Below are 22,791 nucleotides of genomic sequence, written 5' to 3' on the forward strand. Positions count from 1 at the left end.
GTAGGCTTTACACCTGCCTATAGTCAGTCTTTGTTAGATCCTCCTACGTGGGACTACAGGTCCCATCGCCTCTGTATGGAAGTCTAACTGTATGCAAGTGCGTAATAAACTGTGGGCCACAGCCCCCTCACCAACTGGATGTGATGGGATGCAGTAGTTGCGCTCTGGTGCACTGTGTCTTGCATCTAGCTGGCCGGCTCCGTCACACCGCTCTGTTACGCAAAATGCGCTGGGTCCCTCTGATGGCTCCGACAGGTGTCTCTGGATCCTTCCCGACCCGATCACTCAGTCTCTCCAGCTATCAGATGAAACAGATTTGTCTTTGCTGTGCTCCATAGTGGCTGTAGGCTGCGTTCTCTGGAGACACTCCACACAGGTCTTCACAGACAGGCCATGCGTCCAGAAGAGACCTAATATGGCCGCACGGGGCCCTTTTATTGCCTACCCAGCATGCCTTTCAGTACAGGGTGATCATGGGTAGGTCACCTGGCATTCTGGGTAAATGAGGTCAAATATCAAACGTAAACATGGTCACTTCCTGTTATATTTCCAACATTATGAAAAGGAAAATCATCCAAGTCAATTTCCAGTTTTGGGTGCTAGATGGCGCCAAATACTAAGGAATAACATCAGCGCTACACACCATTACATTTATTTCTAAAAGCATGCAGTGTCATGCATTGTGCACTTTTCTTACCTTCAACCACTGGTTGAAGGAAAGAAAATAGGTTGATTCCTGCAACGGCACAGTCAGTGTTGATGGGGGAATCCCTGCTGGGGAGCGATTTTATTCCAACAGCAGGAGGTTTCCCAGCCATCACAATTAAAGTTGTTGTAACCCTTAAAAAAAGATCCTGTTCCTTTAATGATCTATAGCACAGTGCTTGTGCCATATCATTTGTCCCTTCCTATGTTGTAATATACCTGGTTGATCCTGCCTGTTCCTGTGTTCCACGGTCTGTGCTGACCAAGGTATTCATGGCTGCTGAGTTTACATGCCTCCGTCATCTTGCCCTCTGCTGTGAGCCTCTCCCTGCTCCCCCTCCCTCCCTGCCTGTCAGCGTAATAGTGGCTCTCCTCCCTGCCCCCCCCCCTCCCGCTATTCAGCTGTAATATGCAGCAACAGTACTTGTATTTCCTCTGCATTGTGCATTTTTTTTTTCAATTATAGTGTGTGTGTGTGTGTGTGTGTGTGTGTGTGTGTGTGTGTGTGTGTGTGTGTGTGTGTGTTTTTTTTTTTTTTATGAAAAGGCTAAATACCTTTCTTCCATACCGCTGCTGTGTTGTCACGTGACTCTGTCAGAGTCGGGGTGATGCAGTGCCTGGACTGATCTGTGTGACGTCAGCAGAGAGTGGACTTCAGACTGCTCTCTGCTGAAACGGGTCACAGGAGTGCTAACTAATTTCATTAAACTAATTAATTTAATTTAATTAAACTAATTTCATTCCTGTGACCCATAGGAGAAGCCCAGCCAAACAAGCTCAGAGTGGACTTCTCCTTTTAAAATATATATACAGTGCCTTGCGAAAGTATTCGGCCCCCTTGAACTTTTCAACCTTTTGCCACATTTCAGGCTTCAAACATAAAGATATAAAATTTTTATTTTTTGTGAAGAATCACCAACAAGTGGGACACAATTGTGAAGTGGAACGAAATCTATTGGATTTTTGAAACTTTTTTAACTAATAAAAAAATGAAAAGTGGGGCGTGCAAAATTATTCGGCCCCCTTGCGTTAATACTTTGTAGAGCCACCTTTTGCTGCGATTACAGCTGCAAGTCGCTTGGGGTATGTCGCTATCAGTTTTGCACATTGAGAGACTGAAATTCTTGCCCATTCTTCCTTGCAAAACAGCTCGAGCTCAGTGTGGTTGGACGGAGAGCGTTTGTGAACAGCAGTTTTCAGCTCTTTCCACAGATTCTCGATTGGATTCAGGTCTGGACTTTGACTTGGCCATTCTAACACCTGGATACGTTTATTTTTGAACCATTCCTTTGTAGATTTTGCTGTATGTTTGGGATCATTGTCTTGTTGGAAGATAAATCTCCGTCCCAGTTTCAGGTCTTTTGCAGACTCCAACAGGTTTTCATCCAGAATGGTCCTGTATTTGGCTGCATCCATCTTCCCCTCAATTTTAACCATCTTCCCTGTCCCTGCTGAAGAAAAGCAGGCCCAAACCATGATGCTGCCACCACCATGTTTGACAGTGGGGATGGTGTGTTGAGGGTGATGAGCTGTGTTGCTTTTACGCCAAACATATCATTTTGCATTTTGGGCAAAAAGTTCGATTTTGGTTTCATCTGACCAGAGCACCTTCTTCCACATGTTTGGTGTGTCTCCCAGGTGGCTTGTGGCAAACTTTAGACGAGACTTTTTATGGATATCTTTGAGAAATGGCTTTCTTCTTGCCACTCTTCCATAAAGGCCAGATTTGTGCAGTGTACGACTGATTGTTGTCCTATGGACAGACTCTCCCACCTCAGCTGTAGTTCTCTGCAGTTCATCCAGAGTGATCATGGGCCTCTTGGCTGCATCTCTGATCAGTCTTCTCCTTGTCTGAGCTGAAAGTTTAGAGGGACGGCCAGGTCTTGGTAGATTTGCAGTGGTCTGATACTCCTTCCATTTCAAAATGATCGCTTGCACAGTGCTCCTTGGGATGTTTAAAGCTTGGGAAATCTTTTTGTATCCAAATCCGGCTTTAAACTTCTCCACAACAGTATTATGGACCTGCCTGGTGTGTTCCTTGGTCTTCATGATGCTCTCTGCGCCTTCAACAGAACCCTGAGACTATCACAGAGCAGGTGCATTTATACAGAGACTTGATTACAACATTGGATCATTCAGAGATGCTCGCTGAACTTCTGGAGTGAGTTTGCTGCACTGAAAGTAAAGGGGCCGAATAATTTTGCACGCACCACTTTTCAGTTTTTTATTTGCAAAAAAGGTTTAAATTATCCAATAGATTTCGTTCCACTTCACAATTGTGTCCCACTTGTTGGTGATTCTTCACAAAAAATTAAAATTTTATATCTTTATGTTTGAAGCCTGAAATGTGGCAAAAGGTTGAAAAGTTCAAGGGGGCTGAATACTTTACACACATATATAGTGTTTGTGTGTATGTATATTTATGTATATTTATTTATATTTTTTTATTTTTTTTACTTTGGAATAAAGCTTGTACATTTTGTAATGTCTAGTGTTTTCCCATTCAAATGGCACATAGAGGTCTTTAAAGGACATTGTCATTTTTTGTATTGAGCATTAACCCCCCTAGCGGTAATCCCGAGTCTGGCTCTGGGTAGGAATATACTGATAGGAGCGGTAACCCCGAGCCAGACTCGGGATGGCTTCGCTCGATGCAGGGGAGGACACAGGGAGAGTTACTTACCTTGTCCCCTGGATCCAGCGATGTCCCCCGCGCTGTGTGATCGAGCTGTCCTCCGCTCGATTCACAGTGCCGAATGCCGCCGAGCTCCGTTCCCTGCGGCGTTACGGCGCACGGGAGCGGAGAGCGGCGGCAAATTCAAAAAAGTAAAAACACACAAAACACACACAGCACTGTAATCTTACAGATTACAGTGCTGTATTAAAAAATACACACCCCCTTTGTCCCTAGTGGTCTGTGCAGTGCCCTGCATGCACTTTTATATTATAAATACTGTTTTTTACTGCCTGGAATTTGGAGATTGTCCATAGCAACCAAAAAGTGTCAATTTTTCAGTGTTTTAGGATTTGATTACATTATTGAATAATTTTTATTATTCTTTATTATATTATAAACGTTGAAAAAAGGAAATAATGGAACTGCGCAATCCTTAATATTTAAATTAAGGTGTGAGTAAACAATAAAGTGCATGTGTGCTCAATGTTGTGCAAAGTATTAACATAAACCCCAACATAGAAAATGCATTAGCGACATATACCCATGCAGTACAAGTAAGACCACATATAAAATAACACCAATTGTTATAAATAAGCACTAATAAATCAATACTGAAATCTCAATGGTACTAGTGCTTCAAAGAAATATGTGCAAAAAAAATACTAAAATAAAAATCAAAAATCAAAAATAAATAAAAATAAAAAACTTGTTAAAAAGTCCAGGTAAGTGAGTTCAAAACAAACAAATGTCCACAGTGACTTGTCCAAAAATCCAAAACAGGTGTAGTCGTGAAGCAAAAATTAAAGTGCACCACCACCGTGTAGATAACAAATGGCTCCTTACCAGATGCCCCAGTAAGGAGTGCGTATCTTAAAGGTCAAGACAAGGTATGCATCAGACTCAGATCTTCGAAGGATAAGAGACTAGTGATGGCCGAACGGTTCGCCCGGCGGTCGTTTCGCGGCGAATTTCCGACTTTCGCCGTCCGCGGGTTCGAACGCCTTTTTCCGTCGTTCGCCCCGGCGGACTTACGTGTTTAATGTATACAAGAACTTTAACCTTTCGTGACACGTTTATCATGTGTTACAGGACAACCAATTGAGACATGACAGCTCATGGACACTTGGACATTCCCCCTAACCTATAAATACACCCGATCCGGTGGCCATTTTACATTCTTTCTTCTGTCACTGTAGGGAAAGGATCCTGTGTGGAGTAGGGACAGAGAAAACGCTAGCTATTTGGTACACAAAAGTTCTTTTCAGGACTGGTATAGGTGTTAGGTCAGCAGCCTGAGTTTCTTTTGTCAGTTTAGATAAAGGGACAGAGCGCTGTATGCTGCTATTTTAGGGACAGCTCAGCCAGATTAGTCTTTCTTCATCATCATCATCATCATCATCATTAGCTGTTACTATCAGGTCCACAAAAGAGCTGTTCCAGCTAATCGTTCCAGCCTACTCTTTTTTGCCAATTTGTATAGGGACAGGCAGGAAGCAGTGTGTCAGGCAGTGAGGATAATTTTAAAGACTTGCTGTTACTATTAGTTCCACAAAGGTTCTTTTCAGGACTGGTATCAGTGGTACGGTAATAGGCTTGTACACGTATAATATTCTTTCTTCCAAATATAGAAAGAATATTATACTTGACTGCTGCCCTTCTGCTGCAGTCTGCTAATCATTCACAACTCACTTGTTCCACAAAGCTCTTTATCAGGACTGGTAACTTGGTCTGTCTAGGGTGCTACGGTACATAGGCTTGGGTGCGGTACAGTCTGCTGTTCTGTAAGGACCGCTATCGGTCCACAATACATAGGGTTGCCGTGCACTACTGCTGACCGCTGCCCTATACTGCAGCAGTCCTTCATTGGTATAGGGACTGACGTACAGTCTGCTAATCACTAACACACAACCTGCTTGGTCCACAAAAGTTCTTATAAGGACTGGTAACTTGGTATAGGGTGCTACGGTACATAGGCCTGAGTGCGTTACAGTCTGCTGTTCTGTAAGGACCGCTATCGGTCCACAATACATAGGGTTGCCGTGCACTACTGCTGACCGCTGCCCTATACTGCAGCAGTCCTTCAGCGGTATAGGGACTGACGCACAGTCTGCTAAACACTAACACACAACCTGCTTGGTCCACAAAAGTTTTTATAAGGACTGGTAACTTGGTATAGGGTGCTACGGTACATAGGCCTGAGTGCAGTACAGTCTGCTGTTCTGTAAGGACCGCTATCGGTCCACAATACATAGGGTTGCCGTGCACTACTGCTGACCGCTGCCCTATACTGCAGCAGTCCTTCATTGGTATAGGGACTGACGTACAGTCTGCTAATCACTAACACACAACCTGCTTGGTCCACAAAAGTTCTTATAAGGACTGGTAACTTGGTATAGGGTGCTACGGTACATAGGCCTGAGTGCGTTACAGTCTGCTGTTCTGTAAGGACCGCTATCGGTCCACAATACATAGGGTTGACGTGCACCACTGCTGACCGCTGCCCTATACTGCAGCAGTCCTTCAGCGGTATAGGGACTGACGTACAGTCTGCTAAACACTAATACACAACCTGCTTGGTCCACAAAAGTTCTTATAAGGACTGGTAACTTGGTATAGGGTGCTACGGTACATAGGCTTGAGTGCGGTACAGTCTGCTGTTCTGTAAGGACCGCTATCGGTCCACAATAGATAGGGTTGACGTGCACCACTGCTGACCGCTGCCCTATACTGCAGCAGTCCTTCAGCGGTATAGGGACTGACGCACAGTCTGCTAAACACTAACACACAACCTGCTTGGTCCACAAAAGTTTTTATAAGGACTGGTAACTTGGTATAGGGTGCTACGGTACATAGGCCTGAGTGCGTTACAGTCTGCTGTTCTGTAAGGACCGCTATCGGTCCACAATACATAGGGTTGCCGTGCACTACTGCTGACCGCTGCCCTATACTGCAGCAGTCCTTCATTGGTATAGGGACTGACGTACAGTCTGCTAATCACTAACACACAACCTGCTTGGTCCACAAAAGTTCTTATAAGGACTGGTAACTTGGTATAGGGTGCTACGGTACATAGGCCTGAGTGCGTTACAGTCTGCTGTTCTGTAAGGACCGCTATCGGTCCACAATACATAGGGTTGACGTGCACCACTGCTGACCGCTGCCCTATACTGCAGCAGTCCTTCAGCGGTATAGGGACTGACGTACAGTCTGCTAAACACTAATACACAACCTGCTTGGTCCACAAAAGTTCTTATAAGGACTGGTAACTTGGTATAGGGTGCTACGGTACATAGGCTTGAGTGCGGTACAGTCTGCTGTTCTGTAAGGACCGCTATCGGTCCACAATACATAGGGTTGCCGTGCACTACTGCTGACCGCTGCCCTATACTGCAGCAGTCCTTCATTGGTATAGGGACTGACGTACAGTCTGCTAATCACTAACACACAACCTGCTTGTTCCACAAAAGTTCTTATAAGGACTGGTAACTTGGTATAGGGTGCTACGGTACATAGGCTTGAGTGCGGTACAGTCTGCTGTTCTGTAAGGACCGCTATCGGTCCACAATAGATAGGGTTGACGTGCACCACTGCTGACCGCTGCCCTATACTGCAGCAGTCCTTCAGCGGTATAGGGACTGACGTACAGTCTGCTAAACACTAATACACAACCTGCTTGGTCCACAAAAGTTCTTATAAGGACTGGTAACTTGGTATAGGGTGCTACGGTACATAGGCTTGAGTGCGGTACAGTCTGCTGTTCTGTAAGGACCGCTATCGGTCCACAATAGATAGGGTTGACGTGCACCACTGCTGACCGCTGCCCTATACTGCAGCAGTCCTTCAGCGGTATAGGGACTGACGTACAGTCTGCTAAACACTAATACACAACCTGCTTGGTCCACAAAAGTTCTTATAAGGACTGGTAACTTGGTATAGGGTGCTACGGTACATAGGCTTGAGTGCGGTACAGTCTGCTGTTCTGTAAGGACCGCTATCGGTCCACAATACATAGGGTTGCCGTGCACTACTGCTGACCGCTGCCCTATACTGCAGCAGTCCTTCATTGGTATAGGGACTGACGTACAGTCTGCTAATCACTAACACACAACCTGCTTGTTCCACAAAAGTTCTTATAAGGACTGGTAACTTGGTATAGGGTGCTACGGTACATAGGCTTGAGTGCGGTACAGTCTGCTGTTCTGTAAGGACCGCTATCGGTCCACAATAGATAGGGTTGACGTGCACCACTGCTGACCGCTGCCCTATACTGCAGCAGTCCTTCAGCGGTATAGGGACTGACGTACAGTCTGCTAAACACTAATACACAACCTGCTTGGTCCACAAAAGTTCTTATAAGGACTGGTAACTTGGTATAGGGTGCTACGGTACATAGGCTTGAGTGCGGTACAGTCTGCTGTTCTGTAAGGACCGCTATCGGTCCACAATAGATAGGGTTGACGTGCACCACTGCTGACCGCTGCCCTATACTGCAGCAGTCCTTCAGCGGTATAGGGACTGACGTACAGTCTGCTAAACACTAATACACAACCTGCTTGGTCCACAAAAGTTCTTATAAGGACTGGTAACTTGGTATAGGGTGCTACGGTACATAGGCTTGAGTGCGGTACAGTCTGCTGTTCTGTAAGGACCGCTATCGGTCCACAATAGATAGGGTTGACGTGCACCACTGCTGACCGCTCACCTATACTGCAGCAGTCCTTCAGCGGTATAGGGACTAAGAGTTTTGTCACAGGGTCATTTAAAAAATGACATGCAGAGGAAGAGGCAGGCCCTTCCGCAGGGGTGGTAGGGGTAGGGCAGGAGCAACAGGCTTGAGCCAAAGTGGGAAGTTGCAGAAGGTGCGTTCAATTACTTTAAAGGATGCACCAGACTTGGTTGAGTGGCTCGCTCAGCCTTACTCTTCTGCACCCTCCTCATCCTCTCGATCTGCACCCTCTTCTTCACTCTCTGCTATGTGCACCCCCAAAGACACTACCACCAACAACACGACCACCACCACCACCACCACATACCTTCCGCTTGAGTCACTGGAATTATTTTCCGATCCATATCAAGAGGACATTTCTGATGCGCAGCCACTCTTGGTATTGGATCAGGAAGAGGAGGTAGCAACAAGCGCTACTCAGCAGTCTGACGCCAGTACCCAGATCAGCCCAAGGAGGAGGTTGGTCCCCGGTGTTGCTGCCTACTCTACTTATAGCGGTGGGGAAGGTGACGTTGATGATGACGTGTCTAGTGATGTCACGTGGGTGCCCACAAGAGAGGAAGAGGAGGGGAGTTCAGAGGGAGATATGGACCAGCAGATAGGGAGGAGAAGCAGCAATGACTTACATTGCACAGCAGGGACAAAGCAGACTGCAAATGTATCAGGAGCGAGTCATCGACCATGTACGGTCACATCTGGCGCTCCCAGGACACCGGCACATGGCTCCGCAGTGTGGGCTTTTTTTAACGTGTCCGCTGCTGACAATAGCGTTGCCATCTGCAATCTTTGCAGTCAACGCGTTAGTCGCGGTAAGCCCAATACTCACCTAGGGACGACCGCCTTAAGAAGGCACATGAGCAGCCATCACCGAGCCCAGTGGGAGCAACGGAACACACAAAGCCACACTGCAGGCTCTCACCGTCCAGCCTCGTCTTCTACTTCTCCTTCTCCTCTCTCCTCACAATTGTCCTCCACTCCACCTTCCATCACGCCAAGCTCACATTTTTCTGCAAAAAGGCAGGCTTCCGTGGGCCTAATGTTTGAGCGTAAAAAAATGATGACGCCGGATAACCCTCTTGCCCAACGGTTGGCGGCTGGCTTGTCAGAACTCATAGCCCGCCAACTACTGCCATATAAACTGGTGGACTCGGAGGCCTTTCGCAAATTTGTGGCCATTGGAACACCACAATGGAAGGTCCCAGGAAGGAAGTATTTCTCAGAGAAGGGCATCCCAGAGCTATATGGCCATGTTCAGCGGCAAGTGAATGTATCTCTGGCACACAGTGTCGGTGCCAAGATACATCTGACCACAGACACGTGGTCTAGCAAACACGGGCAGGGAAGGTATATCAGTTTTACTGCCCACTGGGTGAACCTTCTGACGGCCGTCAAGCATGTAACCCGTGGCACCCGTGTAGATTTGGTTTTACCGCCACGGATTGCATGCAGGCCTGACTCTTCTTCTCCTCCTCCTACTCCATCCTCCTCCCTCTCCTCCTCAGCTGCCTCCTCCTTTTCCGCTGCTAGCGTCTCTTCCACTGCACCGCCCAAGCTCCCCAGAACCTATTCCACATGCCAGGTGAGACGTTGCCATGCCGTGCTGCGTCTGTTGTGCCTGGAAGCAAAGAGCCACACTGGCCCGGCACTCCTTTCAGCTTTGCGTTCACAGGCAGATGAGTGGCTAACACCGCTCAATTTGACAGTTGGTAAAGTGGTGTGTGACAACGGTGCCAATCTGCTTAGCGCATTGAAACAGGGCAAAATCACGCACGTGCCGTGCATGGCACACGTCTTAAACTTGGTCGTGCAGCGATTCCTTGTCAAATACCCTGGGGTCCAGGACATCTTGCGGCAGGCAAGGAAAATCTCGGCCCATTTCAGAAGATCTTACACGGCCATGGCTCGCCTTGCTGACATTCAGCGGCGACACCATCTGCCGGTCAGACGTCTTATTTGCGATTGCCCGACGCGATGGAACTCAACCTTCTATATGCTTGATAGGCTGCTCCAGCAGAAACGTGCAGTTAACGTCTACCTGTATGAACTCTGCGAAAGAAACGGTTCTGGGGAGCTGGGTTTTTTTTCACCGCGCCAGTGGCTGCTCATGCGCGACACATGCAGACTTCTGCGGCCATTTGAGGAGATCACCAAACTGGTCAGTCGCAGCCATGGCGCCATCAGTGACATGGTACCTTATGCCTTCTTTCTGGAGCGTGCATTGCGTCGTGTCATTGATCAGGCTGTGGAGGAGCAGGAGCGGGAAGATGAGGAAGTCGCAATGCTGGATGAATTCCCAGGGGGGGCTACTCTATCTGAGACAAGTCAACAACAGGAGTCTGATGAGGAGTCAGAGGAGGATGGTGCCGGGGCGGATGAGCAGGAGCAAGAAGAGCATGCTTTAAACCTTTCTGGGATCCCTGTTGTGCGAGGATGGGGAGAGGAGAATGAAGAGGACGACATTATCCTGGATGATGAGCAGGAGCCAGGCCACCACACCGCTTCCACTTTAGTGCAAATGGGGGCCTTCATGCTCCAGTGTTTTAATAGGGACCCCCGTATAAAAAGCATGAGGGTCAAGGACCAGTACTGGGTGGCAACGTACTTAGACCCCCGGTACAAACACAAAATGGCGGAAATGTTACCGCCGTCGCAGAGGGCTGTCAGAATGCAGCACTTCCAGGCCTTGCTTCGAGAAATGCTGCATTCTGCTTTTGCGTGCGCTGGCAGAGGAGCAATTCCCACTCCCAGAGAAGGATTTGCGGGTACCAATCCAACAGCGCCTGCAAGAAGAGGCCGGTTTGAAGATGTGTTGGTGACTTCGGATATGAGGTCATTCTTTCAGCCGACCCATCGACAGGTGTCATCCGGATCCAGCATCAGGGAACGCCTAGACCGTCAGGTGTCCGACTACATTGGGTTAACGGCCGATGTGGACGCTCTGAGGAGTGATGAACCCCTAGACTACTGGGTGGGCAGGCTTGACCTCTGGCCAGAGCTTGCCCAATTTGCAATCGAACTGTTGGCTTGCCCCTCATCCAGTGTCCTGTCCGAAAGGACGTTCAGCGCAGCAGGGGGGATTGTGACCGATAAGCGTACTCGCCTAGCTCACCACAGTGTTAACTACCTCACATTTCTAAAAATGAATGAGGCATGGATCTCGGAGGAATTCAACACATGTGATCAGTAGACCATGTATATGTCTATAAACAATTTTTGGAATCAAGCACACAGACCTTCTTAATTCATTTGGCTCACTTCCCTGACCCAAAAAAGCACACCGTACTATATGCCCCTACCCTCCTCTTTGAAGAGGTTGAGCGGTGTCATATTTCTACTGGGGCTGCTTATTATGAGGGGTTCCCACCATCCCTGTGCTGTGCTGACTTCCTCCTGGGTGTTCTTATTATGAGGGGCTCCCACCATCCCTGTGCTGTGCTGACTTCCTCCTGGGGGTTCTTATTATGAGGGGATCACACCATCCCTGTGCTGTGCTGACTTCCTCCTGGGGCTGCTTACGGTGCTGCTGTCAGCGCTGTATGTCACGGAGCTGCTGTCAGCGCTGTATGTCACGGAGCTGCTGTCAGCGCTGTATGTCACGGAGCTGCTGTCAGCGCTGTATGTCACGGAGCTGCTGTCAGCGCTGTATGTCACGGAGCTGCTGTCAGCGCTGTATGTCACGGAGCTGCTGTCAGCGCTGTATGTCACGGAGCTGCTGTCAGCGCTGTATGTCACGGAGCTGCTGTCAGCGCTGTATGTCACGGAGCTGCTGTCAGCGCTGTATGTCACGGAGCTGCTGTCAGCGCTGTATGTCACGGAGCTGCTGTCAGCGCTGTATGTCACGGAGCTGCTGTCAGCGCTGTATGTCACGGTGCTGCTGTCAGCGCTGTATGTCACGGAGCTGCTGTCAGCGCTGTATGTCACGGAGCTGCTGTCAGTGCTGTATGTCACGGAGCTGCTGTCAGCGCTGTATGTCACGGAGCTGCTGTCAGCGCTGTATGTCACGGAGCTGCTGTCAGCGCTGTATGTCACGGTGCTGCTGTCAGCGCTGTATGTCACGGAGCTGCTGTCAGCGCTGTATGTCACGGAGCTGCTGTCAGCGCTGTATGTCACGGAGCTGCTGTCAGCGCTGTATGTCACGGAGCTGCTGTCAGCGCTGTATGTCACGGAGCTGCTGTCAGCGCTGTATGTCACGGTGCTGCTGTCAGCGCTGTATGTCACGGAGCTGCTGTCAGCGCTGTATGTCACGGAGCTGCTGTCAGTGCTGTATGTCACGGAGCTGCTGTCAGCGCTGTATGTCACGGAGCTGCTGTCAGCGCTGTATGTCACGGAGCTGCTGTCAGCGCTGTATGTCACGGTGCTGCTGTCAGCGCTGTATGTCACGGAGCTGCTGTCAGCGCTGTATGTCACGGAGCTGCTGTCAGCGCTGTATGTCACGGAGCTGCTGTCAGCGCTGTATGTCACGGAGCTGCTGTCAGCGCTGTATGTCACGGAGCTGCTGTCAGCGCTGTATGTCACGGTGCTGATGTCAGTGCTCTGTATTACGGTGCTGCTGTCAGTGCTCTGTATCTCCTGCACCCTCTTGTTTGCCTACCCTGGTCCCTGACCTTCCCTCTCCTCCATTGCCTTCATTAGCTCCATAGTCCTGAATTGTCAGAACAATTTCCCAAATAAAAAAAAAATGCTTGTAGTTATCGATCCCAAATTCACCTCATACATGTATTATGCTATTGTCCAGGTGGTGGGACTACGTGCTACCCCCTAATAATTACCCCGTGGCCGCAAATTCGACCTAAAGGTTTGCGAAATTCGCCTCCCATTGAAGTCAATGGAGCCCGCGGCGAACGGTCGTTTTCGCGAACGTTTGTGTCCGTTCGCGTTTCGCGTTCGCGAAACGTCCCGTCGGAAGTTCGTCCATCACTATAAGAGACCACTGGTGCCGGACTCAAACGAATTTCAACCAAGAAGCAGATGTTCACTCACGTAAATTCATCCCAAGCATTATTATACTAAACAGACAACCACATAATCGTGATGCGCACGGAAGCCGACATGTGTTGGTTGGCAAACGGATACCTGACAATTATAAACGTTATCATACCCGGGATGTCTGCTAGACTCTGGTTTGAACAGATTTAAGAGCGTTATTCCTAAGAATTACAGGACTACAAAATAAAAGCCAGATTTCCGTGCAAAATAATTGTACCGCTTTCAGCACCTAATTCCAGACTGAATCATACCGCCAGGGAGGTAGAGTTGTTACAGAGGAGGTGGTGGAGGCATTGTACTTTGTTCTTGCTGTGAAGAAGGTTTTCAGTGCTTGTTGGAAATAGGCCTTGACTAGCAATTGGGTAGATATTTATTTATTTTATTTATTACAGGCATGGGCATCCGCAGAACTTTTTTCAGAGGGGGTCATCATTTTAGGGTCACCCATGCACGACCCCTTTTCGACAATGTCATTACCACATTATCATGGTCAGAGACTACAGAGGTAGTACAGTCCCTAGGATAAGTAATGTCCCATGTCCCATGATGCTTTCCTCTCCTAATCTCCTTTGATTGGCCCTCGGTTATAGCCAACAGGGAAGGAGCGGAGCCCTACTCCGATAGCGACGCAACTGTGCTGAATTTAAGATCCGATCCCTGATTCCAGGGGGAAAACTTGACCCCCCCCCCTTGCCCCTACCTGCGGACGCCCATGATTACAGGTACTTTTTATAGAGCTGTCAATTTACACATATTTATTACACATTCACACCAGCCCCTGCTGTCAAGGAGCTAATCTAGGGTATGGCATTTTCCACAAAGATTGGTATGTCTAGGAGTGTTGCCATGGACTGCTGAGCATTTTTTTTAAATAATAAAAAAAGAAAATAGATTATACTGTAACCTACTGATATGACAATTGCATGGTCGTGCGACGCTGTACCCAAACAAAATTGACATTCTTTTTTCCCCATAAATAGAGTTTTTTCTTTTGGCGGTATTTGATCACCTCATGGGGTTTTATTTTTTGAGCTATAAACAAAAAAATATTTTGTCATTTTTGCTATAATAAATATCCCCGATTTTTTTATTTTTTTTTTTTAAAGCAAATTTTTTCCTCAGTTTAGGCCGATATGTACTCTTCTACATGTTTTTGGTAATAAAAATCGCAATAAGCTTATATTGGTCGGTTTGCACAAAAGTTATAGCGTCTACAATATTGGGGATAGATTTATGGCATTTTTATTATTTTTTTTTTTTTTTACTAGTAATGACAGTGATCTGTAATGTTTATCAGGACTGCGACATTATGGCAGACACATCGGACACTTTTGACACGTTTTTGGGACCATTGACAATTATACAGAGATCAGTGCTGTAAAAATGCACTGATTACTGTATAAATGTCACTATAGGAGATGACGGATCGCTGTTCCTAGCTAGTAGGAACTCACAGTCTGCCTCTCCTCAGCTCACAGAACAGGGATGTGTGTGTGTGTTTATCGCGATCGCCAGCCACATGTATCGGCACCCCCGCAGTGCAGCGGGTGCATGCGCGCGCCTGCTATCTCGCTTAAAGGAGCTGACGTACAGCTACGTTGGCTCACGGGACCGGGACCGTGCTGACCTGCCGCAGTATAATGACTCCGGTTGGCAGTAAGTGGTTAAGAGGGCATTTTCCTCACTGGACAGAAAATGAATATAAATCTTTTAATAGATGGAAAAAGGGTTTGAGCTTTAGATATACACTATATTGCCAAAAGTATTGGGGCACCTCCCTTTACACGCACATAAACTTTAATGGCATCCCAGTCTTCGTAAGTAGGGTTCAGTATTGCGTTGGCCCACCCTTTTCAGCTATAACAGCTTCAACTCTTCTGAGAAGGCTGTCCACAAGGTTTAGGAGTGTGTCTATGGGAATGTTTGACCAGTCTTACAGAAGTGCGTTTGTGAGGTCAGGCACTGATGTGGACAAGAAGCCCTGGCCTGCAGTTTCCGCTCGAATTCATCCCATTCTATCAGGTTTAGGTTAGGACTCTGTGCAAGCCAGTCAAGTTCCTTCACCTCAAACTCGCTCATTTGTGTCTTTATGGTCTTCTTTGTGCACTGGTGCGCAGTCATGTTGCAATAGGAAGGGGCCATCCCCAAACTGTATTTTGGGGATTGTCCAAAATGTCTTGGTATGCTGATGCCTTAAAAGTTCCCTTCACTGGAATTAAGGGGCCAAGCCCAACCCATGAAAAAACATCCCACACTATAATCCCCCCTCCACCAAATGATTTGAACCAGTGCACAAAGCAAGGTCTATAGAGACATAGAGTTTGGAGTGGAGAAACTTGACTGGTCTGCACAGAGCCCTGACCTCAACCTGATAGAACACCTTTGGGATTAATTAGAGTGGAGACTGTGAGCCAGGCCTTCTTGTCCAGCATCGATGCCCGACCTCACAAATGCACTTCTGGAAGAATGGTCAAACATTCCCATACGCACACTCCTAAACCTTGTAGAAAGCCTTCCCAGAAGAGTTGAAGCTGTTATGGCTGCAAAGGGTGGGCCAACTCAGTATCGAACTTTTCAGACTAAGGCCGCGTACACACGCGGGGACTGTTCGCCCAACTTTGTCCGTCAAACAGTTTCGGCAAACAGTCCGCTCAAACTTAGCATGGACGGACATGGCCACACACGACGGACGAACAGTTTGCTGAAACCGTGCGCGATGACGTGAACGGCACGTACGATGGGACGAAAAATACGACGTCCTATACACTGCATTATAGCTTTCGGCGTGAAAATCCTTTCTGAGCATGCGCGCAACTTTGTTTGACGAACAAGCCTACACACGCGGGGACTGTCCGCTGAAACAAGGTTTCAGCGGACAGTTTTTCGGAAATTCCGAAAAACCTTGTCCGTCAAACTGTCCGCTGAAACTGTCCGCTGAAAGCCCACACACGAGCGGACTGTCCGCCCAAACACTGTTCAGCGGACAAAGTTGAGCGAACAGTCCGCCCGTGTGTACGCGGCCTAAGACTGGGTTGCCATTAAAGTTCATGTGCGTGTAAAGGCAGGTGTCTCTATACTTTTGACAATATAGTGTACTTTAAAGTAGAACGCCAGAATTTGGATTCTACAAACTTTCAACTAGAATTTAGTTGTGTTTGCTCTCTGGCAGAATGCAAAAAGGAAGTGAAATGAATTTCAGCATCCCTGTTTCTGTAGGAAGTGTGTTTTCTTCCCAGTGCGATAGTATGTCTGCTGAAGCAGAGATTCATGTTTACGGGGAAAGCATTCTCTATTTTTGTATGACTCCAAGCTGCCTACAGTGCTTCACAGTGGGGGATAGTAAGCCACACAGATATGAAGGATTTTTTACATCTTTCTACTTATGAAGCACTATTACAGCCGTGTCAACTCCAAATTCAGGTTTTGTTAACATTGCTACTTTAACCACTTGCTTACTGGGCACTTAAACACCCTTCCTGCCCAGACCAATTTTCAGCTTTCGGTGCTCTCACACTTTGAATGACAATTACTCAGTCATGCAACACTGTACCCAAATGAATTTTTTGTCCTTCTTTTCTCACAAATAGAGCTTTCTTTTGGTGGTATTTGATCACCTCTGGGGTTTTTATTTTTTGCGCTATAAATGAAAAAAGACCGAAAATTTTGAAAAAAAAACACATATTTCTTTGTTTCTGTGACAGAATTATGCAAATTATTAATTTTTCTTCATAAATTTTGGCCACAATTTATACTGCTACATATCTTTGGTAAAAATAACCCAAATTAGTGGATATTATTTGGTCTTTGTGAAAGTTAGAGAGTCTACAAGCTGTGGTGCGAATCGCACAAAATTGATCACATCTGATGTACTGGTGGCCTATCTTGCTTCTTGTGACCCGAACAAGTCAGGAAAGTACAAATACCCCCCAAATGACCCCTTTTTGGAAAGTAGACATTCCAAGGTATTTAGTAAGAGGCATAGTGAGCTTTTTGATGTTGTCATTTTTTTCCCACAATTCTTTGCAAAATTAAGATTTTTAATTTTTTTTTCTCCACAAAATTGTCATTGTAATAGGTTATTTCTCTCACGTGGCATGTGTATACCACAAATGACACCCCCCAAAAAATTTTGCTACTCCTCCTGAGTATTACAATACCACATGTTTGGGACTTTTTCACAGCCTGGCCACATAGAGAGGCCCAACATGCAGGTAGCGCCATCATGTGTTCTAGGAACATAAATTACACATCTAACTTGTTGACTATTTATTACACTTTTGAAGCACCAGGACAATGACACGTGACACCGATGACAGATGGCACTGATACGTGGCAATGATGACACTTATACGTGGCACTGATGACACGTGGCACTGATGACAGATGGCACTAATATGTGGCACTGATGACACGTGGCACTTATACGTGGCACTGATGACACGTGGCACTAATACGTGGCACTTAAGACACGTGGCACTAATACGTGGCACTGATGACAGATGGCACTAATACGTGACACTAATACGTGCCACCGATGACAGATGGCACTAATACATGGCACCGATGACGCGTGACACTGATGACAGATGGCACTGATAAGTGGCATTGATGACACGTGACACTGACAGGTGGCACTGATGACAAATGGCACTGATACGTGGCACTGATGACAGATGGCACTAATACGTGGCACTGATGACAGATGGCACTATGTGGCACTGATGACAGATGGCACTGATGACAGATGGCACTTATACGTGGCACTGATGACAGATGGCACTGGGGACAAATGGCACTGACAACAGGTGGCACTGGGGGCAGGTGGCACTGGGGGCAGGTGGCACTGGGGTGGATGGCACTGGGGCGGATGGCACTGCTGGGGGAGGATGGCACTGCTGGGGGAGGATGGCACTTTTTTTTTTTTTATCAACTCCAGGCAGAACGGCTGCCGCTGCAGCCGTTCATCTCTTCCCCTCTCACACTGTCTGTGTGAGGAGGGAGAGCGGCACTGAGAGATGATCTCATATGTTTACATATGAGATCATCTCCCATTGGACACGCCGATCACGCTGTAAACGGCCGCTGTGATTGGCCGTTTACAGCGATCTGTGTTTGCCTGTCCCCGGGGGACACGGCGAACATTGAACTTCCGCGATGCGCGCCCGCGGCGGCGCGCATTGCGGAAGTAAACAATAGGACGTCCAGGGACGGCCTCCCGGATGAACCGCCTGCTCTACGGCCGTCATTCGGCTATAGGGCGGGCGCGAGGTGGTTAAACGCCCGGGTGTAGTAGACAAAAATAAATAGTGAAAAGGACACTCACATCATTTTACTGACTTACACCAATTAAATTTATAAAATTTGTTTCACACAAATAGAGCATTCTTTTGGTGGTATTTAATCACTACAGTTTTTTTTCTTTTTTCTTTTTTGCTATATAAACTAAAAAAAGACCAAAATTGTAGAAAAAATATTTTCTACTTTGTTATAAAACATAAAACAAACAAAAAAAATGTATTCTGCTGCCTGTCTTTGGTAAAAAAATAAATAAATAAATAAAATAATCCCAATAACTGTATATTATGTGGTTTGTGTGAAAGTTATAGCATCTACAAACTATGGTATATACGCTATATTACCAAAAGTATTGGAACACCTGCCTTTACATGAACTTCAATGGCATCCCGGTCTCATGCCTCGTACACACGATTGGACATTCCGTCAACAAAATCTATGTTTTTTTTTCAGACGGATGTTGGCTCAAACTTGTCTTGCATACACACGGTCACACAAAGTTGGTTGGAAATTCCGAACATCAAGAACGCGGTGACGTACAACAAGTACGGCGAGCCGAGAAAAATGAAATGAAAAATGATTTTGAGCATGCGTGGCACTTTGTGTGCCGTAATTGTCTACACGTGATCGGAATTTGCGCAAACAGATTTTGTTGGAAAATTTGAGAACCAGATCTCAAATTTTGTGCGATGGAAATTCCGATGGAAACTGTCCAATGGCACCTACACATGGTCAGAATTTCCCATTCAAAGGCTCCCATCAAACATTTTCCATTGCAAAATCCGACCATGTGTACGAGGCATTAGTCTGTAGGGTTCAATATTGAGTTGGCCCACCCTTTGCAGTTATAACTGCTTCAACTCTTCTGGGCAGGCTGTCCACAAGGTTTAGGAGTGTGTCTATGGGAATGTTTGACCATTCTTCTAGAAGCACATTTGTGAGGTCAGGCACTGATGTGGACAAGAAGGCCTGGCTTGCAGTCTCTGCTCTAATTCATCCCAAAGGTGTTCTATCAGGTTGAGGTCAGGGCTCTGTGCAGGCCAGTCAATTTTCTCCACCCCAAACTCACTCATCCATGACTGGTGCACAGTCATGTTGGAATAGGAAGGGGCCATCCTCAAACTATTCCCACAGAGTTGGGAGCATGAAATTGTCCAAATTGTCTTCGTATGCTGACGCCTTTAAGAGTTCTCTTCACTAGAACTAAGGGGCCAAGCCTCTTAAAAGCAACCCCACACCATAATCCCCTCTCCACCAAATGATTTGGACCAGTGCCCAAAGCAAGGTCCATAAAGACATGATGAGTGAGTTTGGGGTGAAGGGCGGGGCAATGAAATTTTGAACTCTACGGACTAAGACTGGGATGCCATTAAAGTTCATGTGCGTGTAAAGGCAGGTGTCCCAATACTTTTGATAATATAGTGTTTATATGAATCAGGGATTTATTTTTTTACACTTTGGTATTAAAGTGATTATCACTGTAACAGCAATATTTTGAGCTATCGTGAATGGGTTACATTAATAACAGTTGTGTTTACTATTGTGTGCTGTGATTGGCCCTCAGCTAGGGATGAGCTCAGTCGTGTTCGCATGGAACGTGCAGAGCCCGCCAGGAAGTGAGCGCAGCGCTGCGCTAATCACAGGCAGTGAGACATTGCCCGATCTCTGCAGCCACGCATCGGGGCAATGTCTCACTGCCTGTGATTAGCGCAGCGCTGCGCTCACTTCCTGGCGGGCTCTGCACGTGTTCCATGCGAACACGCCTGAGCTCATCCTTACCCTCGGCTATCACATGGTAAAGGGTGCTTTGATTGGCCCAGATACCATGTGATAGCTGTGGGACAATTTTAGCATTATAATGCCAAGAACAGCTGTTATGAATGAAACCCATTCATAACAGTTCTGTTTAAATTGTGATCATATGATCGCATAGTGATAATGTGATACCCCAGTCGTTCAAAGTAACCGGATACCAGGAGCCGCAATCCGCAGTGTCTGGTAAACACAGCAGTCATGGGAGCAGCTTGCTGGTGCCCATCAGCAAGCAATGTAAATGTACATGTACATAGTTATAGTTAGTCTGGTTGAAAAAAGACACAAGTCCATCTAGTTCAAACAATAGAAGTTAAAAAAAATCATACAATTCTATATGCACAATCCTATACCCCCAGTTGATCCAGAGGAAGACAAAAAACTAAAAAACTAGCAAAGCATTAAAAAATTTGTTCCAGCAAGGGAAAAATAAACCTTCCTGATCCCCCGAGAGGCAATCGGATAATCCCTGGATCAAAACTTTACCTATAAATGTTGGTATCCAGGTATATTATGTACATTTAGTAAAGTATCCAGGCCTTTTTTTTAATGCAATCTACTGAGCTGACCAGAACCAGCTCTTGAAGGAGTCTATCCACAGTTTCACAGCTCTTACTGTGAAGAAACCTTTCTCTAGACGTAACGTGAATACCTCAACACCAAGTTCACTACAAGGCCTACTGAGAAAGCCATAGCGACAATCGTTTAGGGGAGGATTAGCCCCTGTACACACGGTCGGAGATTTCCACAACCAAATCCGTCGGATTCTGCCCGTCGGATTTTGTCCGTCGGATCTTGTCCGAAACTGTTGCATGCACACGGTTGGACAAAGTTGCCGAAAAATCCGATCTTTCAGAACGTGATGACATAATTTCGTTACAATGGGACTACGTTCAGGCTAGTAGCCAATAGCTTTGATGTAGGAATTTGATCTGAGCATGCGTGGCACTTGGTCCGATCAAAATGCTCTACACATGATTGGATTAGGTCCGACCAGCCCAGTTGGTCGGGAATAATTTCCAACATGTTGGAAAATTGGGTCGGATGGAGACTCGGACGGAATCAGTCCGATGCATACCACACACAGTCAAGTTATCCGACAACACGGTCCGATAGGACACATTCTGACGGATTCTCCGACCGTGTGTACAAGGCTTTAGAGTTCAGCGACGTGCATCGGAGTCTCACCTGGTGAGGTGGTGAGCTGAATTGTATTATTACTACATACAATCTATTTTCTTTCATTCTAGTAAGTGCAACTGTGTAGCGGGTTCTTTTCAGTAAAGTATCTATACGGAACATACTATGTTTTGCCTTTTCTGCTTTACACATATTATCCGATGAGAGTTGTGAGCTTGAGATTGTGAGCACGGGATGATCTGGTATAAGAAACGAGAGAGAAGGATTTGAGCTGTTGTCTCTGTTTATGGGAAGACACCAGCCTGTTTCTTATCCACATGGAGCTAGGAGAGGACGTGATCCATCATCCAATTAATGAGGGAATGAGGAGTGGAGCCGCTTGATCAGGTTGTGAGGAGATATTAGCCCTTTTTATCTTTACATGGAGCTGAGAAGGCACGCTATCTGGTGAAGGATTGACACATTGTTTTCTCTGATCAGTCACTGGATATATTGAATTATATTGATATATTCATGGAGGAATTTAGATGAATTAATTCACAGAGAACATTGTATATTTATTTATTTATTGGTCTTGGTTTTTTACACAATTTAATACTTTGTATGGTAATTAATTTTGCTGCGCCACACTGATTTGTATTATTTATTTTATTGAGGTGTTGTGAAAATCACTCATACAGTTGGCAGGACAGCAATTTTTATATAATGTGTGTGTATATATATATATATATATATATATATATATATATATATATATATATATATATATATTGTAATATTTGGGGGTTATTTTAGCTTAAAGGTAGAGCTTACCAGTGAGCTGAGTCCACGCCAGATATGCCGTTTTAAGGGCTTGTAGGCCCACTTTTATTAAAGAAAGAAAAGTCCGATAACAAAATAGTTGCCCACACAGGGGTTTCAGCTTTCCACAGCAATAATGTACGTAGAACCAAAAATACCAAGCCACCTGGCTCTCTTTAGCAGCACTGCTGCTCAGACTTCTGCTGCAGCCCTCTTGGCTCTTTAACAGAGTTCCTGTACACCCAGTACCTCAGCACTCTTTACTAGCTTCTTTTTCAGCCCACAAGCTTGGACCCTCTGTCTGCTCTGACAGACCGACCTGTGCAGACATGCACACTTCTTCTCCCTTACACGCCTGGACTCCTCGGGAGGGTGGAGCCCAGAACCATGGTGTTGGCTTTGTTTTAAGCCCAAGACCCACCTGTGCAATCATCCAGCCAGACTGCTGGCTGTTCCCAAAACCCGGTCCCAGGATTGGAGATTCCGTACTACCACAATATATATATAAAATATATATATATTAATAATTTTTTACACACCGATTTCTTATCATCGCTTGCACTGACTGTTAAACTCCTTTTTTTTTTTTTTTTTTTTTTTTTTTTATACACTATAAGGACCACTTGTGTATTGGTACATGTTGATCATA

The 22,791-nt window shown here is 46.3% G+C and overlaps 1 protein-coding gene across 1 annotated transcript in view; it reads left to right on the forward strand.

Moving 5' to 3' along the window:
• The window catches only part of CUNH8orf34 (chromosome unknown C8orf34 homolog), a 422,416-nt gene that overhangs the window by 96,304 nt on the left and 303,321 nt on the right, over positions 1 to 22,791 (forward strand). The gene's annotated exons all lie outside the window — the stretch shown is intronic.

Source organism: Lithobates pipiens, unplaced genomic scaffold (assembly GCF_037356315.1).
Source record: "Lithobates pipiens isolate NorthernLeopardFrog02 unplaced genomic scaffold, aLitPip1_a1.2 Scaffold_19, whole genome shotgun sequence".
In the NCBI taxonomy this organism is placed as follows: domain Eukaryota; kingdom Metazoa; phylum Chordata; class Amphibia; order Anura; family Ranidae; genus Lithobates; species Lithobates pipiens.